The sequence below is a fragment of the Aphelocoma coerulescens genome, chromosome 8, assembly GCF_041296385.1.
Source record: "Aphelocoma coerulescens isolate FSJ_1873_10779 chromosome 8, UR_Acoe_1.0, whole genome shotgun sequence".
NCBI lineage: Eukaryota > Metazoa > Chordata > Aves > Passeriformes > Corvidae > Aphelocoma > Aphelocoma coerulescens.
The window spans coordinates 21,095,360-21,117,526 of record NC_091022.1 but is presented as its reverse complement, the minus strand read 5'-3'; the positions used below and the strand labels follow the sequence as shown (position 1 = coordinate 21,117,526).

The 22,167-nt window shown below is 37.3% G+C and overlaps 2 long non-coding RNA genes across 2 annotated transcripts; one reads left to right on the top strand and one right to left on the bottom strand.

The window, feature by feature from the left end:
- The first annotated feature begins 5,395 nt into the window (after positions 1 to 5,395).
- On the top strand, positions 5,396 to 17,919 carry LOC138114032 (uncharacterized). Its single transcript, XR_011152459.1, has 3 exons — positions 5,396 to 5,507; positions 8,823 to 8,906; positions 16,367 to 17,919. It is a non-coding gene; the product is annotated as an uncharacterized lncRNA (long non-coding RNA).
- LOC138114030 (uncharacterized) lies at positions 16,274 to 22,127 on the bottom strand. The gene is made up of 2 exons (XR_011152456.1): positions 17,926 to 22,127; positions 16,274 to 16,376 (listed from the first exon to the last, which is right to left on the bottom strand). It is a non-coding gene; the product is annotated as an uncharacterized lncRNA (long non-coding RNA).
- Between the last annotated feature and the right edge of the window lie 40 nt (positions 22,128 to 22,167).

The following is a 22,167-nucleotide window of genomic DNA, read 5'->3' as shown; positions in this document are numbered from 1 at the left end:
AGGAGACTCTGAAAGAAGGTCATAGGCAGGAGGTGACAACAGCCCCCTGAGGCTGAACATGCCACTTGTCACTGATCCAGGCAAAGAGTGTTGGCCACAGCTGGCTCCTTTCTTCTAGAGAAGGGTTCAGAGGACACAGCCAGCACGTTCCCACAAAACCCAACCCTGCTGCTTTACATACCCAGGCCTGGCACGGGAATGATCCCTGAACTGCCTGCAGGTCGTCTGTGATCTGAGAGCCATAGGATCAACACCTCTGGTACACAGAGGCACATGCAGGATTTTTTCCTTAATGCTTTCTGACTCTGGCTTGCTGGTATTACTAAGTATGTCTGATTTATTTCTGTTTGAATGAAATGTTTTGTTTAATAGCAAATGATCTGTCTTGATTGGCTGAGTATGTGGAAACATTTCAGTTTGGGGCAGACCCAAAACAATAACCACTAACTCGTTCTTTTTGGTTGTTGTTGGTTTTGTTCTGTTTTTTTTTTCCCTGTTGGCTACTGAACAACAACAAAAACAATTAATTATTTGCATGTTTTCTGTTTTAACAGCAGCTGCAGAGGAACTCAGTAGGATTATGCCTTTACTTGAACCTGAAAATCAATGTGAAATATGATCAAAATCAATGTGAAATATGATCAAAATCAAAGCAGGCTCAGAGAAATAACCAGGATAGAGAAGACAGGGTATTTTGCTGTTTTAGATATATTTCTTTCTTTCTGACAAACTTGAATTCAAACTAAATTAATATTGGATTCTCTTTAAAGTTGATATTATTTTGGGATTCATGGTTTCCTTTGACTTGGTGTGGAAATAGAGCTATAGGTGATGCACACATTCTATTTCAGGATAGTGTTCACTTGTCACTATATAATGTGAGCAGCTGGTTTAGATCAGGACATTATGACAGGTTTTAAACTTGTTAAAAATCAGTGGTTTTTCTGGACTAGGACTTCATAATTTAAGTCCTCATCAGAATTACAATTTCCAGACAGTGTGAGCTTTGAAATCTTCAGCTGGGATCTCCAGATCTGCTATGTCTCTAGTGAAGATAAAATACAATGTGGAGAAGGAGACAGAAAGAAAGACAGGAAAATAATTTTTCATGTTTGTCTCAAAATAATGTAGTAGAGAATAGAAATGGAAACAATGCTGTTAGAAACTACCCAACACAAACAGGGTTTAGAGAGATGAACAAGAGCTTTGGCTGTATCTTGCTGCAGAAAGGAGTCTGAGGTACGATTGAAAACCCATGTTGCCTCTCCTGTAGAGCCAAGCAAAGGCTGTGTTTTCTGCTGCATCTATGTCAGAACTGTTTGACTCTCAGATGGAAAATAAGAATTAAAAAAATTCCATTCTTGTTTGTCCAAGCACAAATTAAATAGCTATAATTTGCTTTATCTGCTGTGGCATTGGGGACATGGAAAAAGCTCACTTAGGTGCTGGTTATGAAGGCACTCTTGCTCTCTTCTTTCCCCTCCTCTTCAAGCACTCTGTTATTTCAAGCTGTCATTTGATATGTTGACCACCAAGTGAAACATGTACAACTACTGTTATTTTGCATCGTAGTCACAGGAACAATGTTAAAGCAGTTATCCAGTAAATACAGCTTTGATTAGGTGAAACACAGCTGCCAAGAGTAGCTCATATGAAAAATGTGGTAAAGAATGTGGAGTAAAGTTAGAATGTGATGTTTTGGGTAGGCTAGATATGCAGTTAAGGTCAATCCAGGGATCACTTTTAGCAAATTATCAAATTTTTTTCCTTTTTTCTTTTTTTAATAGATGCTGCATATCTTTGAAAAGACTAACCTGAAAAACTTAGCAGTCTCAATTACACTTTGGAAGAGTTCCCATCAGACCTACTTATGTCTGTCTCCAAGTTCAGTGTTGGATCACATTGAGGTTTTCTTAACAGCAAGCAGGGCTTGGAATGCCACTGAAAGAAAACAAAACCAGGTTCTGTGGAAAATAGTGAATAAGTGACTAGCTGCACTTTCTGGGAAAGCTTTCATAAATGAAAGGAGAAGGAGAAATTAGTCAGCTAAAAGAATCTTATACTGTAGGGAAAGGAAATTTCTCTAAGCAGGCATGTTTGTGATGCTGGTTTGATGATCAAATAGAAATGTTTGCAGGTACTGCTTGTGTCTGATGTGCCCTCAGACCATGGGCACTGCACTGCCTGTCCTGATGGGTTTGCTAATCTGGGTGCAGAGCTAAACTCTGGCAGGCCTTGGATTCACAGCTCTAACTCTAGTTGTGTATACACTTGGTTTGTAAGATAAGAGGTCCTGAAGCAGCATTATCCACTGTCTGTCTATCTTCCCATTCCCATAGTTTTGCTACAAAATGTTGCTGCAACATTTATACTAGAGGTATAGCGAGAGGGAACTACAACTTTTTCTCCTCCAAAACTGCCTGCAAACTAATCCCCACTTAAGCTTTATACTGTAAGCTACTTATTACAGAGAAAAGATAGTCTTAAGAGCTTGAGTTGATAATTTTTCTCCAAGTTTTACTGTTTTAGTTGCCTCTAAACCCAGGTATACTAAAAAAAAAAAAAAAAAAAAAAAAGAAGAAAGCCTGGCTCACGAAATAGCACATTGCCTGACTTTACAGGTACTATATATATTACTTTCTCTAACTCTTGGTAGATGAGATATCACTATGTAAAGAGAATCAAGGAAAATAAATGATTGGGGAAAAGTTGGGTCAGTTATTTGGTGAAGTTGTGGCATTTTTTTCCCTCCAGTCAATCAACTGATCTTAGAAGGATAATGCCAACAAGAGTTGGGATATGAGAGCAGCATAATGGCCTCCATTTGATTATTGCACTCTGGTCATCAGTTGCCAATACTCTCCACTAGCCTTATTTCTACCTACACCTTTACTGTACTTTTTATAAAAGATAGCAAGGATTGGGCTCAGCTCCCCTCTCTACAGATGATAAGATTAGGATTAATATACACTGGCAAGGCAATGTAGTAATACCAATTTATCACTTCTTCCTCAGTTACGATTTCCTCAGTTCTACTTCCCAAACTTTCTATCCTCAAAGTAAATGATGCAATTATTTATTTTTTTCCTGCAGTCCTGCTACTGTAGCTCAGTGAAGTCTATCAGTCTGCTTTATTTCCTATTTTCACTGTTAGACAAAAATGAAATCATGACTGGGAAGCCAAACAGGATACAGTGGGAAAAAACATATGATATTGTTTTCAATATATTTCCAGTGTCTTTTCTTTAACTGGTCCAATATTATTTTTCACAAAATGTCAAGAGAATAATTTGACTATTCTATCATAACTATTCTCGTAGAAGTAGATTTTTTTCCCAGTGCACGTAACAGGAAACAGTATAAATTTCTATCTTCCTACTCTAATTGCCTGTTACTTAAACTAGGTAACAGCTTAAAGGGCAAGCAATATAAATAATTACCTAGGACTTTTTATTAAATTTGGATAGCTTAAGATTAACAGGACAGGGTGCTGGGCCATCTTGTCTCTACTGTGTTTTTGCCAAGAAAGGTTGGACCAGATGATCCTTAAAATCCCTTCCCACTTGGCATTCTATGATCGGAATATTAACCTTTGGTCTGCGTCACTTCTTTCCTCTATAATTGTGAACTCCATTGGCAGTAACCACATACACAGCCTTTGGTACATGGCTAACAGATCAAACAGATTCAAAGACTTTGAAGCTGGGATTAGGAATGTTAAAAACATCCCAAAAAACTAGTCGTACATGCACATGGACCAAAGTCTAGAATGGAACAAAATATGTGTCTCAAGATTGGATTTCCAATATGGTTGTTTTTTTTTTTTTTTTTTTTTTTTTGTTACAAAATAGATGTTGGAGAATCTGTGTTTTATTTACCTAGTAATCTCAGACTGAAGGTATCTGAGTTTATAAAGAATAGCTTTACATGTGGTTACAACGGAAATATTATTTTTAAGAAACCAACAGTCTGGTTTTCAATAGTTTGAATTATCAAAGTTCCTTCAATTTCTCTCAAAGAATACTTTGGAAAGCATTAATTACTCTGGATATTTATTACATCTTCTCTTGATGTTGACACTTTACATGCATATTTTTACGTTATATTATAAAATGTTCTATATTTATTAATGGCATATATATGGTTAATAGTGTTTAAAAGAAATATCTCTAAAGGCAAACACTGTGTGGTGTACATCTGATTATGGAACATTGTGAACTGAAGATTTCTAAGTACTCTGTCCAGTACTCTGCCTCTGAAAGAACACCCCCATTCCAGCATCCAGGATGAAATGCATGTTAGGTTAGGTAGAATTTACAAGACTGGTTTAAAGGGTTTAATCTTGTCTTACATATGTTTTAGTTTCCAGAAGCTTATGAAGAAGAACAGAGAGAACCATTTGGCTCGATTAGACTATAAAATTACCTGTTTTTGTACCTGAAAACTGGTGTCAGTGATGGCTGCTTGTTCAGGGATGAAGGGAAACTCATTGCAACAGGTGGAGGATAAGGCAGTCAAGGATATATAGAGAACAGAGGAAAGACCAGAAAAGATTACTGGGGTGGAAAAAAGACAAGAAAGGCATTTGCTGCATTGTTAAAGGTTTGTTCATACATGAAAACTGCAGATAGAGGTGGGGTGAAAGGATGAGCAAACACACAATCTGAATAAAAACAGCTCTACTGGGCTGACAGACATTGAGCACTTTTCAGCTGTGTTTCATTTTCCCTCATCTGTTAACCAGGAAACAAATATTATTATTATTTCATTTTACACGGGGGGATCAGAAGTAGAGAGAAATTTATTTAAGGTCATTCAGGAAGTCTACAGCAGAGCAGAGAACTAAATCAGGAATTTCTGAGTTCCAGACCAGGATGCTAACCATGGGACAGCTCATTTCCTCTCTGTAGGAGACTCTGCTGCCAAATTGCATTAGATGAGAACAAGTCCCTCTTGTTTACATTTCTTTAAACAAACCTTCATTAGGACTGGATTCAATACATCACAAATACATTATCAAGATTACCATGAAATGTTTATAAATCTCTAAATCCTAAGGATAGGATTGGTTGATGTAAATGAAAGTGAGATCACAAGACTCAGGACAAAAGCAAGTAAGTTATCTGAGGAGAAAAGCGAGGTTATTTGCTGATGTAAGGAAAACAAATTGAGAAAACTTGGAGAAGTTTTTCTGAATTGGGGAAAACTTGTTTGTGTGATTGAATATGTCAGAATAATTTAAAAGCTCATTTATTATGAAACCAAATCTGCTTGTTTGAATACTGCATCTCAGCTAATCCCCTGAGGCTGTTTACATAAAAGCAAACAATCTGCTAATGTTAAAAATTTTACTCACTTCCTTCACTTCCCAGTTCTTTCTTGAGAAAAAAATAAAAGATAAAGAAAGAAAACCACTTTTGTGCAACATTCTTAAACTTACAAAGAGTGTCCTGTTGCAAGAGCCAAGTGTCACCGAGCTGCTATCGTCTGCAAAGGATGTTGCTCAAGTAAGTAATGGGAAAAAACTGTGCTTTAAAATCAAAAATCAAGTCAAATCAAACTGTTTATGCTGAGTATTATGGATCCTTACTAGATTGTAAGTATTGTTTAACACCTTGAATGCACTGTAGTGATACTCTAAATTTTTACAGTGACAGTGCATTCCTCACCTTGGTTCCAGGACAGACAGCTCCTGGACATCAGTCAGCATATGGTTTCAGTACAGTGACTGTACAGACACAATTTGTCTTCCATCTTCTTTTTTTCTTAGGTACTTCTATACTTCAGTTACCATCAGATTAATTCCAAAACAATTTCTGCTTTTTTCCTCAGTTTTCCAATGTAGGTTTTCTTAGCTGCACTAAATTTAGGCCTACATGTTGCCAGCATTATTCCTTCCATGGCTCTGCTGTAGTGACGGATGCACAGACTGGTCTGTGTTTTGCCCGTGGGTTAATAACCATTCATTTATTTGGCTGAGTGAAATCCTGCTGAAGTCAATAAGGCTTCTGTCTTTGACTTCCATGACTCTTGACTTTCAGCCTGTGTCTCAAACCAGTGTCAGAAAGTCCCCAGTGACAGCAGCTAAGGCCATGGATTTGATTAAATCTGTCTGCAAAACTGGCATTGCTGGTAATTCAGCCAGCTCTGCTTATGTGATGAGAGAGTTGAACGTGTCTTCTGGTGTCCAATGGCAGCCACATCCAGATGTGTCTAAATGCAGGACTGTCCATGAATTGACTACAATGGAAGACAATATTCTTCATCTAAACAATTTATAAATTTTTTTGTTCAGGTTTTTTTTTTTGGTGTTATTCAGCAGCCAAAATATAGGAATAAAGAAACATTTGAAAGTACTTCACCTGAGCCCTTTTTGGTATTTCATAATCATGAAAACATGTGTCTTTTTAAATATGAATGTCTGAATTTCTCTTGCTTCCCAAAAGAACATTAAATGTTTGTTTAATGTATGTCAGGTAAATACAGATATAGAACTTCTTTTAGACTTGCATACATTTCTTTGTACTCTAACATTGGAATATAGGAAAGAGTGAAGGAGTGAAGGGAAGGGAGTAAGGCTCACACTTTATTGCCTCCTATGCCTCTCCCTCCCCAAAATTCTGTAAGCTTCCTGATCTCTGTTACTCTTCAGTAAAACAACACCTGCATCCCTCCTATCTTATTAATGTGTCCACTTGCCCTTCACTCCCTCTTCTCTTTGGCAATGATTTCTTTTCTTTGTCAGGCTTATCACCTCATGTAACTATTTAAAAAAATATATTTACACAGAACACATCACAGGTGAACAGTATCCTAAAGCTGTTCTCACAAATCCTTTGGGAAAGGCAGGATGATGTATTTGGCCAAGGTATACACTGTTTTGTCTTCTGGCAGGTGAGTGGTGATTATTCTAGGCTGGCTCTTTTCCCTATTTCCTTATCAGCAGTTTTGGTACCTACACAATTTCTCTCTCCCAGCCCTTCAACAAAGCACAAGAATTTTTGACATGCATCATTTATCTCCAAGACTAATATAGGCTCCAATACCAGAATATTATTTCTCAATTTTACCCATCATCCTGTTTTATATGAATCTTGCCAATAATTTATGGTGCAGCTGCATCTGTCAGGATGAGTCTTCTGTTGTGTTTAAAGGCGATATTTCTAATATCTGCTTGAAAATGGTGTGCATTTTTTGGCAGAAAAAAAACCAAACCCAAAACTATGTGCAATCTCTATACCTTTTTTTAATCAGATTTTTCTCTATGTTGTTGACAAGGTAAAAACAGGTGCTCATTGCAAAGATAAATTATCAGACAAGATGTTGATGTTGTAATGCATAGTCTGTTTTCAGTTGTGGCAGGAAATCTCAGCTCATACAAGGGCTCTGCTCTATGGAACCTGTAAAGCAACACTGGCTTCAAACAGGTTGGGCTGGAATCCAAAAGCTGCAATTTTTGTTGACTAACAAAGTATCTTCCCACCAGTGACCTCCCTTGTGCTCTTCCTCTCAGTGAGTTCCCACACAATGTATTGCAATTTGACTTCTCAGAATTGGGAATAGGGATAGTGGGAGCACATATTGCAAATTCTGTTTTGATAAATAGATAGGATTTTTCTCCCTAGAATGGGGTTGGCAAACTACTAGCTTTGTTTTCGAGTGTTTCAATGATTTCACTGCTTTATTGCTATCAACTATGATGAAAGCCAGGTCCTTGGTTTACTTGACCACTTTTGAAAATGAGACTATTCTCAATTTTTCTGGTAAGACTGCTTTGGAGATTTTGTGTCTTTTGCTTGGTCCTATGCTGCTGATGGAGAATTGGACATTCTGCTCAGGTATAGTAAAAGTAAGGTTGAGCTCATCACTAACCTTTCAGAATTTTCTGGTGCACAGTTTTCAGGTAGATAATGAATAGTCAGTTTGGATTATTTCCTCCTCGAAGAACTACATTAATAAATTAGGAATCTATAAGTGATTACCACAGAAACAAGAAATCCACACCACAATACAGGCAGTTTGAAGATGATGTCACAGTAGCTGTGTATTCTTTTGGACTCTAAAGAACCTTCAGGGGAAAAGAGGCTTCACTGAGGCTGTTATTAAGGATTTTATTCTCTTCTCCTTTAAAAAAAAAAAAAAATCCTGGTCAGAAATAATTTCACAGAAGACAAACTTCTCATTGGCTCTTAGCAGAATTAGGTACCACTTATGGAGACAGAAGAGTTAGTGGAAGAATGAACTCCATCCTAAAAAAGGCTACTTTAGCTATTACATGTACCATTTCTTTGATCACCCAAGAATCTATGTAGATTTCATTAGAAAGAAGAACATTTTAGCTTTGAATAGGCAAGTTATTTGGATAGGCACACATTCTTTTAAAGCAATAATTTAATTTCTGTAAGATTCAGCCAGCCAAACTAGATCCAGTGGTGACACTGATTACTTCAGTAGGCAGGTGATGATCAGAACCATTTAATATCTATTGAAATATATATAGAAGGAGAATCAGGAATCCTTTCATGCCTCAACATTTGATTGTTACTGTTCTCCAAGGGAGAAAATTTTTAAGAAAAAAAATCAGGTAAAGATGGATAGTGTGTCTAGTACTGAACTGTAACAAAGAATAGTCAAGTAAAGGAATTTTTAAAATAAGAAGTACAGTATTTATTCTGAGGCTGTCTCGATGACTATGTCTGAAGTGATCACAAGGAGGCAATCTGGACATTTGAACAAAATAAAAATGTCTGAATCAGGCGATCCCTGGCAACTGTTAGTCTGTGGCCAAGGTAAAGCATTGGATGCAACTTCTTTCCCTGCAGAAAGGACAAAACCTGACAAATGTCTGATCCAGATGACCTGCAGCTCCTCTGCAGTTCCTTTGGCAGAAGGTTCAGAAGCAGCAGGTGAGCACTATTTACATTTATTGGTGAAGGGTCCTGATCCTGGTTTTCATGTGTCATGATAAAGTGGTTGAGACAGCAAAACCTCAGCCTGCCGAGCTGTGAACCCTCATGGAGGTTAATGTTGTGGTCAATACAGAACACCAGTGATAATGCACTCTATGACATTCAATCAACATTTCAGGGAAAAGGATGAGATGTAGAATACAGCTGTTCAAACCCGTTGGAATTACTCTTTTCCAAATGCAATCAGGCTCTCTGCTGAGAGTCTGATTCGCAACATCCTCAATGTGATTCAAGTGTTTAGGTCCCTTGCATTCTAAGGATAGGTTTTGTGTGAAGTATGAGAAAATGAGGAGCATGAAATATAAATGTCAGCTGTAACAGTGCCTGGCTGTAGAAAAATTAACACTGTGTTAGAATTTTAATTCCTTCCTGAGTGAATTACTCCATCAAATTCAGGCCCACTGGAAAAAAGAAGGCAGAAATTAAATTTCTGATGCAGATATGCTCCTGTCAACATCATACACATGGGAAAAATATGTAGTAGCATGAATTTGACCTTTAATTAACTATATTTCAGCATAATTTCAAATATGAGCTGATTTAGGTATAATATTTAATGCAGAAATGTCCCTTACATTTTACTAAAACAGGTAATATATTTTCTACCCCTATTTTTAGATCAGTTTTCTGAACAGGGGAGGGATTTTGGTGTATTGCTTGGTATAAGTGATTTTTAGGTTCTTTTTTTTTTGATGTTCAAGCCTGAATTCTCCTACAAAACAAAACCCAAATTGTTTCTTAGTATTACAGTTTTCCCCAAATTGAGTAACTTGTCTTTCCACTTTGCCTAAGTAATCACCAGGAGAACTTAAGCATGGTCCTAAGTGGTTAAAAGTGCACAACCTTAGCATCCAGAGGAAGAGATCTAGAGGCAGTTCTGGTTTATAGCTAAATGTGACCTGGATGATCTATATGCTGAGTCTGCACAGAACCCTGTTGCACTGCAGGCATTCAAATCAAGCAGCAAGGTGCAGTTCCCACACTTGTATCACTCCTGATTTTCTATTCCTGCACTCTCCTGCCCTGTTGCTAAGTATTCTCATGCTGCAAAGCATGTAAAAGAGTTTTCTTTTTTCCTGATCCTAGAAGGTTGCATTTAAAAAAATACTCTCATTAATAAATAAGAGTCAGAACTGGTGTTGGAAATGGTGGTATTGAGCTAGCACCACTGGAATTAATGAGTGAAACCTACCCAGAGATGAATGTCAGCCCAGGGAAGGAGCAATTGAACTGCACAGCTGGAACACTTTTCTTGGGAAAATCCTGGTTGTAAATCTAGCCAAAAAATTATATACTTCAATCCTGTAGTTTATCAGGTCACTACCATAAAGCCACTTCATTGTGATTATGCATGAAAGCATGAAAAAATGTAAAAAAATACTCTGCTACAGAATTGTTCTCTTTACCCCATCTCCATTAGTTTGGAATAGGATTTTTCTAGAGAACAGCTGATTAAGTTCTTGAACTCTGTACAGAAATGTCACGCACTTTTTTTCTTTCAAAAATAAAGTGAAATGGAGATTCTGCATGCCCATAATTTCTCATTTAAATGAATATGGCCCACAAGCTTTAATATTTTTATTACTTCATTGACTCACTGCCTAAATTATTATTATTTATTAGAAAGTTGTTGTTGATGTCCTGTATTGTTAAACCAAATTTTTTCTGTAGGCCTCATTTTAGTGTCTGTATCCACACCTGAAATTCAGTAGCATGGCTGACTTCCTTGCCAGTATTTCTATGAAGAAAATTTTAACTACTGCTTTTCTCTTTTGCCTTCTGCACCAGCAAGACTCTTGGGTACAGCTTGTCTGAAGAAACGTTCTCGGGAATGTAACATGATTTTCCTCTGTTTTAGTAAGGCCTTAATTGTGCAATGGTGAATAACTTAATTACTCGGTTAGCAAAGCCTAAATCAATGTGATGCTGCTGCATGCTTATACTCTGTGCTCCAATCTGCAACTCATTTTCCCTCTGACTCAGAAAGCCACTAATTCTAAGGAAAACAGTTCTTTAACAGACTTTAGTATTTTAAATAGATTTTTTTTTTTCCTATTAGCATGTTTAAAACTGCAGTGGCTAACCTGAAAACCTGACTCATCATGTGACAGTGTGACAGTTTGTGACAAGAGGATTGTGCCATGCACAACAGAAGATTGGCACCATGTGGTCTGGGCACAAATCCTGTGTGCAATTGGGGGTTCTCTTTATAGAGAGTGCAGACTAATTTGCTGTTTGCTCAAGATGATGAGGCAATAGCAGGGCCATTTGTTTGGATCATTATGTTTTGGGTCATTACTGAATTTTTAAAAAGAAGATTGTCCCACAGCCTATTACTATTAGGGTTTTTGTTGTTGTTTTAGGGTTTGGTTTTTGCTAGTTTTTTTTTGTTTGATTTTTTTTTAAATGTCGGCTCAGTTAGAAAAACTTTTCTCTCTTCATGGATTCAGCTACAATTTATCTGCTCCCCAAAAAGATAACATACATCCTATGAAGGTATTAACAACTCATGGATATTGATGCATTCCATCCACAGGTGACTCTGAATATAGCTAAACTGCTACACAACTAATCAGTGCCCCAGCAACTTACCTCCAGATATTATTCTGTTGTCAGTATGCCTCATCAAACATAAGGACAGAGAATTTAAGCAAAACATTAAATAATACTTGCTGTAAACAGGTGATGAAAAATATCAGATCATAATGAATTTAATCCAAGAGAAGGTTCTGGCAAACCAAAGACACTGTGCTCAATGATCTTACAAACCTCTGAGTCACTTTGGCCTATTCCTTTTTAATACTGTACATTGCTTATGATATGTGCTCCTCTGCCTGTGACATTTACTGTGGGTACTGGCCTTGCTGGAATATTCTGTTTTCACACTCAAACAGTGAAAAAATTTTTTTCAAAGAAAAACATGGAAACATGAGATTTGAAAATAGTAACTTTTCCTGGTCTGTGGTCATTGAAAGTATCATGAAAGAGACAGTGGTTTCATGAGGCCACAAGTTCTCAATTTGTATTTATTTCATTCAAGTATGGAATTTTTAAAAGAATTATTACTCATTGATCTGTATAAAGTATGATGTTTTCATGGGATGTTCAGTCCCACATTAACTTGGGACTTAGTAGTTTGGTAAAAGTAAAACCCCATGATTTCATTCATTCTGGTCAGTCAATCAATACATCTGAAAAACAGAGCTGCCAAGGAAATACATTTCACATCATATACTCAATAAACAAAAAATAGCCAATTTTAAATTGATAGCTCTTAATAAAAATAGAAGTTCTGTAATCAGTCTAAAAGTGTAATATTGTTATGGGTGATTTTATATTCCTAATTTAGGATGTAGCTGTTACTATTTAAGAACCAGTTTTTAAAAAACTGATAGTGTTTATTTTCAGAAAGTAGGAAACTTTAAGTAAAAATATTTTCTTTTCAAGCATTGAAATTTCTTTTCTTGTCTTTCATAGCTTGCAAGTGTCTCCCCGAAAACTCCAGTGGCCTGTGTTACCACTGTGAACCACAACGTCTTTCTATAAATTTTACCTTTCCATTCTCATATGAAACCAAATTTACTCATGCAAGTATTACCTGCCATGATTCACTCATTGCCATGAGTCTTTTTTTTTTTTTTTTTCCTGGCCTTCAAGATGAAAAGAATTATATAAATGCAAAAAACCCCAAAATAAATAAAACCCCAACCAAACAACAAACCACCTCTCCCAGGGTAAAAAATAATTAATTTCATAAATTGAAAAAAAACTGAAATGAAATTTGTGTGGTTGAACTGGGCTGTCAGGTTTGGCTCTCCTGTTCAGTGCTGCATCAGTATCTTAACAGAACACATCACAGCTACTCACCTCTCATCTTTACTACATTCTTCTGATATTTTTCATTGCCCAATTTAGTCCAGTTAGCACTAGTTTTGTCTGCTTGGGCTTCACCCTTAACATTTTCTTCCTTGTTTTTGGTATTTATGCTCATGTAGAATATAATTTCTTCTCCCACTTAATTTCTGCTTAGACAGGCTTGATTCATTTACAGCATTCCCTCAAAATTCACATTTTTCATTCCAACCCCTTAATCCTTACCCTTATTTAATTATTTCCCATCTCTTGGTCATCTGTGGTAGCAAGGCAGTGCAATTTAAATTTTTCTAGCTGTGAGGAAACAGTAACACATTTTTGTAAATAATTCCTTTTTTATCAGCTTTTACCAGACATAACGGAAGACATTCGGAAGACCTCAGAGGATAATGCATAATTAGCTGTGAAAGCTAAGAAAAAACATAGGAAAGATTGATAATCTTGAAAATTAAATCAAAGGCTGAGAGCCATTCAAAATGAAACATGGAGACTCACTGTCAGTTTTCACTCCTCGAATACAGCTCAGGTGCACCAGGACCTGAAACAGTAAGGGCTCAATGTTTACCCTTCATCCTAAGGGCTAAGTCACTGTCAGAAGGAAATAACTCTGATCTCATACTAGCAAATGAAAGTTAAAAAGGAAAGTAGAAGAATCAAAGCTGTTACTCAGGATGGGATGAAATGTCCTCTTATAAATATCTTGATAGTTGATTAGTTAGGCAAATTTCAGCAGAAATGGTACTTGTCCAGCAGCCTTACAGACTCATCCATTTAGTACTTTTCTAACCCAAATCAGGCTACTCAATGGCTGTCTTGTTTTCACTCCAGTGCTACATAGTACTACTATTATGGATTAATTTTGTACATTTTTTTCATTTTACTTCTGCAAGCAAAATGTTTTTTACTGTTCTACTTAGTAAACACCCCTGCCTAGTCCAGTTTCCTGAGCTAGAAAGTAGAAGTCTGATGCATAATTTCTTGGCTTACTATTAACTAGCTTTGACCCCAGGCAATCAGAATGTTAAAATGCTATTAATTGTTTTGTTCCTAATTAGAGATTAAGAAAAAATAAGTCCTTCTCATGTTTTTACAACCTGTAGTGTTATTCATGGATTCACAGCTGCTGAAGAAAGCCCAGTTATTAATTCTTTAAAAGTCAGAAGTCAGACTCACTCTTTCTGTGCTTCTCTCACTTATATCTGTGTACAAACAAATGTTGCTGGCCCCTAAGAACCTCTAGGACACTTCTTGTTCTGAGTCCATAAAGTCAAACTTTCTCATCAAGCACCTGTACTTGAGAGAGTGTGGTTGAAAATCTGTGGCTCACAGACGTTTAGTCTCTGCCCCTGTACCTTCAGAGGCACATGGACCCTACTGATTAGTAAATCCTTGCATGTGAAACTTGCTCGGTCAATCTGGTCATGTAGAGTTTCCTTACTGAACTTGAATGTTTCCTTTGTCCTGGAAATTCAGCCCTCTGCCCTACAGAAAAGAAAGCTGTCCCGGTTTTTGAGACAAAACTTCAGGAGGAAACACTCTGGAATGAGTGTTCCTCCCCTTTTCCTCCATCAGTGAGACAAATGGGTCACAAGGAGTGAAAGTGGGAAAAAGAAACCAAACTGTTTATTAACACACAAACAAAACAGGGTAAAACAGGATAAAAAAAAACCCCCTCAAAACACAACAAATTCCCGGAGAGGAAACAGACACGCGGGCTTGGGCCAGCCACGGCCACCCCCGCAGGCACGCTACACCGGCGAGGAGGGAAGGGAGGCAGTGAGGCAAGGGGAAGGAAAGGGAAAAAAGAACAAGAAAAAACCAACAGAGCCCTTTCCCAGCTAGCTGGAACACAAAGGAAACCCAGAAAAGCGGCACAGAGCTCCCGGCGCGCTCCCTCCGGAGCGCTCTGAGCCGTTGGGCTGAGCCGTTAAACCGCCCCGCACTCGGGTCCTGCGGCCCCGCCCCCCGCGGCCATCCTAAAGGCACTGCGCCCTTGGGCATTGAGCGGACGGTTCAGCAGTAAAGCGGCTTCATAACCTCACCCCAGGACATTAGCCAAAGAAAATCAGTGTGTTGACATGTACTGCACGTGAATTCCCCTTCGCTCTCCTCCTTCACAATAAGCTCGCAGGCTTTGGCACTTTTGTTCCTCTCCAAATACCTTCTTGTTCTTCTCTCTTCTCTCCAGTGAAACTCCATTAATGCAATTATTGAAAATACCATTATCTTTCATTAGCTCTCTACTTATCAAATCCTGTTTATCAAGAGTAACTGGCTTACTGAGATTTCATAGGTAATTTTTCTGCTTGGCTTAAGGCTATAACTATACAGATTGTATTAATTTAGTAAGAGCTCAATGGTTACATGGCTGCCTATCACATTAATATATTCTAATTAAGGATATAAACTTGTTTACCAGCTTTCTGTAGCACAGATATTACTTGAGGTAAGCCAACACTGTGAGAACTACTTATAAAAAAAATTAGATAATTCTTAATTAAATCTCTCCACAGAGAGATCTCTCCACATCATAAATGAGTGCTCTTTCTTTTAATTAAGATTAATTTATTTCTTCATCAAAAAATTATCTTCTGCCAGGAAATTCAAACACTTTCACTTAGTTGAAAGCCTTGAGGCTGCTTCTGGTTGTGGTTTGTTGTTGAGTCTAAAGCTCCTACTTTGTTTTAAGATAAGTATGATTCTAGGGAAAAAATAATGTTGTGAAAACATGAAGCTTTTTTCTAAAATTAGATTTGCTTGCCTAAGCTGTTTTCTTACTCTAAGTTCCTTTAGTTTACTTTGGTATATCATAAAAATTTATTTCTCCTCACTTTTAGATGATAAGACACTCAGATAACTTTTTATTATTTATCTGGAGAAATCACATATTTTTGCAACCCTAGCAATCTCTAGCTGTGGTGACATTGCTCAGGGAGGGAACTGTTAATTTGAAATGTAATCACTGGCTATTCTGGGGCTGCTTTTTCTGCTAAGCAACTGCCATTTACTTTGTTTGTAGCCTAAAGCCTTGTGATGTTACTTGAAATCTTCTTACTGCTTTTTAATGGACTTTGAATTTATATTTTATGATATACTTAAAGAACAACACTGAAGCAGTTTTACTTTGAAATGTGAAAAATGATAAGAGGACAATCAGAGGAAAAAAACACACCAGAAAACCAAATGAACCTTCCTGCATAGCAGGATATATTAGAATAGGATAGCATAGAATATTTCAATAGAACAGAAGAGAATGGAATAGAAGCTGGAAGGGATATAAAGTGATCATCTAGTCAAACTGCCTGATCACTTCAGGACTGACCAAGTTCAAGCATGTTTTTACTGATGTTTCCAAACGACTCTTAAATATTGACAAGCTTGGGGTATCAACCATTGTTTGAAGAGTAAATAAATACAATAGGTTAGGACAATTTGAAGGAAATTATGTCTTTATTTAATTTGACTTGAGCAGACTCATTGAAAAGAATACTTGATGAAAGACTTCTTCTGGCTTGTTTTTGCAGTGCCTCCATCCTGGAAAATGGAAGAAGAGAAAAAGAGATACTATGAAGTTAAAAGAAGTTAATTTAGTATCATTTTGTAGGATGTTTGTTCTTGTGTCTCCAAATACTAAAGAGCTGAGTCATAAAAGAGAACATTTTGTCCCATATATTTAAAATGAAAGAAAATTACATTTTTATTGTTATGCATACAACTGTACTTCCACTCCTGATTAAGCCCACTTACTACAAATTGTCCCAGCCTGAACAGGCAAGATTCAGTCAGTAATGGCAATATATGTCTCCTCTGGCCTTTTAAAAATTTGTGTCTATGGTAGTACAAAAAATGTATGCTTTATATAATCATAAAGGAGGCAACCCTTGGTTCTGAAATGTGAAATGGAACTTTAAAAAATATGTTAAAAAAATGTTTGATCTGCTATTCGTTAGTCAGATAGATGGATACAGAGCTACTACATGAAACTTCTTATAAATTCTTGAAGGGAACGTTTTCAAATTCATAGGTTTATAGGAAGAACATCCTCAGTGATACACCTGCTACATAATCACATTGCTACTACTCTATTCCTCTTCCCCCATTTCTAAGGGCTATACTTGTACAAAGTATTGCATAAAACTGCACATAAAAAAGAATCAAACCACACTCAGAAGGATCCTAATCATCTCCCACGTATGCCTTGTAGCATCATACCAGAAAAAAAAGAGTTCAAGAAAGTACCAGATATACAAGGTTTGCAAATGAAGAAAAAGGGGAATTATTGTCCTGCAGTTCTTTCTGACACAGCCAAATTAGTCACTATTTGTAGCAATCAGATAATTTTAGAGTAACAGTGTGATTAAGATGAAAGTGTATCTCTAAGCAGGAATAAATGCAAATCAATGAACTGAGGTAATGAAAGGTTTCAGTAGCCACTGCTAATATTTAGCATTGGTTGTCATGCTCCATTAGGGAATCATTTGACTAATATGCAGCATCTTAATTTTTATGCTTATGTAAACATTGCTCTGAACAAATGTGAATAAGGCAGCATAGAATCAAATTTTTTTGTTGTTGTTGTATTGAATATCCTGGAAGATTGCAAATATTCTGACTTAGACTGGAAATTTCTGCATTTAGTAATTTTTTTCCATCTGGAAGTTTTGTCTGTGTCTTCGATAGCTGGATGATGGATATGTGAGCTAACACAGTTGGCAATGATGACTCAGTCAAATTTAGCTGTTTCAGCAGTTTAGCAGTTTAGTTTTGGGTTTGCCTATCAAGGAATTGCTTTGCAGGTCTGCTGGTATCTCAGAAACAATCTGTTTGCTTCGTATCAACACCATCAGCCATCTGATGATCAGTTCCTTGGTTAAAGTATTGCCTCTGAACGGATTCTTGGACTCTTCTTGTGAGATCACATTAAAACAGAAAATCTGTCTTTGCTCTTTCTATTGAAAAGAACTACAATGCAAATATGAATGTCACAAATTATAGCAAACCTCTGTGTCCCCTCTCCCACCTCAAAACCTCACCAGGGAAATTGAGAATAATTCCTCTTTGTTCTGTATGCAGGAACTCTTACCTCATTTGCCAGGAGCTGTGTCTCATTATCAAGAAGCAAAGAATTTAACTTCCTTGATGATAGAGATGTTTAGAAAATAAAATGCCATTATTCACAGCTGTACTTCCAGTAAGAGCAAACAGTCCCTTGTTAGATATCAGCAGGTGGAAATCTCAGCAGAAAGATGCATGTTTGTTGTTATGATTCCTGATGACCTTTCTTGGTTTTATTTCACTCTGATAGTGAATGCTTACTGGCATGTTGGTGGTTTTAACCTCCTGAACTGATCTGGGGCTTGTTGCAAAACACCATTTTATTTATGTTTAACTACCTAGGAATTTCCTCCTTTAGCTGCACCGGCCAGTGTCCCAATTCAGGCAGTACATAAGCCACAATTTGTGACTGTTTTACTGCTTCATGGTGAGGTATGAAGGTCAGAGTGGTGGTTATTGGAATGACAAAGCCATGGCTGAGTTGTCTGCATTCTGCTGAACCACACTTTTTTTAACTTGGTGAATTGTCTTAACATATTTTAAAATGTGTATTTTGAATATGACAAGATACAGCAAGTATTTTATCCACCCTTCTCAAGAATCAAGCAAACCCAGGATCCTGAGACCAGATCTTGAGACATATTCTGACTTCCATTACTTGTTCAGATACCTACACGATCTAACTGCACACCAGTATGACTGTGCATGTGTTCCTCCAAAATCTATTTCCTAGCTTGGGCAGGAACTTACTGTTTTGTCTTAACACTATCAAGCCAGGACCTTGAGGATACACAACAGTCACATAATGCTTTTAAGAAAGCTTTATTTGCTAATTTAGATGAGCCTTCAAAAACCTAAGAATTTGTGACATCCTTTATTGTGCACTTACTGCCATTTTACTATGTACATGATCACCTTCCACATTACTGACCTAATTTTCTGATTGCATTTTCCACACAGGAGGTGTAATTAATATCTAATGCAAAATAAGCCCTTATCAGTCTTAACTGTTTAATGAAATGAGATTGCAAATTGTCCTTCACTTATATGTATTTTAAAATCAGTCTCTTTGAAAATCTGCTGTAAAACCAAGTTAACAACCTTAAAAAGACATGGAAATAATTCCTTGTTTCATAATGAGAATACTAAAAAACACCACTAAAAATACAAGAAGAATTAGTAATGCTGGAGTTCTTAACAAATGACTCAGATTTTCCAAGACTATAATTTTACATCTCCGTGTTTCTGCTGACGATTGCTTACTTCAGAACAGAGCAAACCTCTGCTCAACCTCTCAGCACTGGTTATTGACTTTTTGAAACTCATCATTTGCACTAATTTAATTTTTTTTCTCAGCCAAATAATACTTTGAATGGTATGTATGGATCAAAAAATGTATATCTTTCTGATGTAAATCCCATCTACTCTAAATCTCCTTTTGTATGTTCATCTGGATATCAGCTACTTCACTTGAATAGCACATTCATCTTGTATAGTTGGACCTTTGACAGAAGTTTCTCTTTGGGGAGGCAGGGATAACACTAATTCTACAGAAGAAGGAAGTCCTGAAGGATTGCTAATTTTGAAGAAATGGAAGGCAGCAACTCTAACCCTCCATGGGAATAGGTACTGTAGGATTCATTGTCAGTGCCTGTGGCCTCAGAAGTCTTTTTTGTCTCCAACAATTATGGGCTGAACAACATGGCATTCAACAGATGGATTTTCACTGACAGTTTTATTTGACTGAGGTACCCCAGATCTGATCCTATATTAATAATTTCCCTCTATAGCTATTTTGATTTACTACTTTTGTCTCCGAAATATAGAGGCTTTTATATCACTGCTATTTCACTAAATGGAAAGATGACACTTACTGTTGGTATGTACAAAAAGGAAAAGGTTTCCAATGTTTTGCAGCAAGAACTGTGAATACAATAAACATATTTAGTAACTGTCACTGAAGGCTGCACAAGAAATTTGAGTGGATGAAAAAGGAGGAAGAGATATTGTTTTTATTTGCATTCTACCAACTCTGTTGTTGCTGCTGAAATGCCTACCTGTTCATTTACAGCAAGGTTGTTTGGAGCTGGTATTTAGCAAAAAGTTAGTGCAATATTTGAGTATGTTCCTGGATTTGTAACAGAAGGGTTTGAGGATATGATTACTGTACACTTCATTTGGCAACCGGCAACATGCCTCTCCACCCAGAAGTTTTTTTTTTCATTTTCTTTCCACTGTTTGGTAACCAATGGGTGAACTCCAATTGTCAAAGGATGAGATGTCTTTTTATCTCTGTATCTCTTTCTCTCTCTGTATATTAAAATATTGCTCTTGAATTTAAACCTATTGAACGTGAGCAGGGAATGCTGGTTGATACTTGTAGCAAAAAGAGTATTTATCTTCCTGATTCTTGGAGTATCTGGGAGTCAGGGATTTTGCAACAAACACAAGCAGCCCAACACATTAAGAACTGCTGAAGTCAGTAAGCTAAGCCAACGCACCACCTCAGTTCTTCAGTCTTTTGCAGTCTTTGAACAACCAGAGCAACAAAGGCTTTAGAACTAAACATTCCACTGTGGCTCCTGCACCTACAGATTTTCTTCTCAGACATGAAAATGAGCTCAATCAAACCCAGCTCCATAATGGTTGACTGTCAAACTGTTGATGAAAAGAAGAGCCACTGCCCTATGGAAGAGGACATTAATCCTTTCCTTTCCCACAGCTCTCGCCCAGGTTTTGACCTGTGAAAAGACTGCTCCCCCCTAAGAAAGCAGTGGCTGCCCATTCAGGACCCACAGCAGAGGCTGCGATGGGACAATTTTGGCCACTCCTTTTGTTTTCACCAGTAATAGGAAATGAAAGGAGCTGACCATTGGTCAGTATGAAAATCTTACTTCTGCTGGTGTCACTGCCAGTTTTCACCCCTCCAACACCTTCTGAAATCTCCATCCTACTTAGCCATAATCCCACATACAAACCCACCCCATTCCAGAGAAGGCATTATTTAAGTTATTCTTGTACCAGGAGCACACAAATGTGTAGAGGGCTGAGCCCCAGGCATACCAGTCCTGCTTATGCTGATGCATACAAGCTGCTGCGTTGCTCACAGCACAAAACTGGGATGTGGCTCTTTGTGCTCTTTGAGCTGTACAGGTGCACGAGCACTCTCCAATACCTCTCGTCTGAAAAGCGAGATGGAAGCTTACATTTACTTTCCTAACGCTATTTCTTGCCTTTTTTCTCTGTCCTTGCAGCAGCTGAAATGCCACTCTCCCTCCTTTTGGCAGACTGCTGCTTTACTCAGGATGCACTCTACAAGCCTGCCTTTCCCTTCCTTTCCCTAACTACAGTTTTACAAGCACACTGAAACAGCTGTCTTGAGGTTTTTCTGTTCTTTCCTTCATCTTGATCTACCTGATAATGCTGTCTTAGCTTTTACCACCCACACTGCAGTCTTGAAATATCAACTCCATTGCTTCTTTTCAAGCAAAATTTCTCCCCTTTTCAGGATCTTTGGGTGAGGAAACCTGGCTAGGGAAGAAGGGCATGGAGCAAGCTGTTTGTAGTTTGAGATCTCCATTTCTGGTCAGGGGAACATAAAATAAACTCTCGTTCTCTGAACTTTAACAGGCAATAATGTATTTTGAAATGTTTTTATGTTTTACTGTTGTCTTAAAAAAGAACTTATGGGAATTTATAGGTCCCAATCAGACCACATTGAGCATTTTTGCTCACTGTATGATAAAATGCCAAAATCTGACAAGCATTTTGAAGAAGGCCATCATGTGGTGCTTTTGACTGTTTATGCAAGTGACTTTAAATACTATTTGAAGAAATAGATTTAGCTGGCCTGTATTTCCTCACTGGTGGATTAGAGAGAGGAAATTTGTACCCATAGTATCCAAGATATGAAGGTAAGCAAAAACTGTAGTATATTTGAAAATTTTAATTTTTAAGTAATTGTTTTGTGGTGCCAGGAGTGGTACAGCTCAAGGCTGTATGCCAATGGAAACAAGTTTAAGTTCTTCATCATTGTAGCCCGTGACAAATTCCATAATATTTAACAGTTTCGTTTTATAATTTGATGTTGATTTTATATTTTGGCTTATTTCTATTGTAAGAGTTCTTAATAAAAGTTCCCATTCAGGCCCGTTTGGCAGTCCTGGACATTGATGGATGAAAGGACTTAAAAGTCATCTATATAACTTCAAGTTGTAACGGCTTGAGTGCATGATGGGAAAAAAAGAAGCTTTGAATATCCAGACTTATC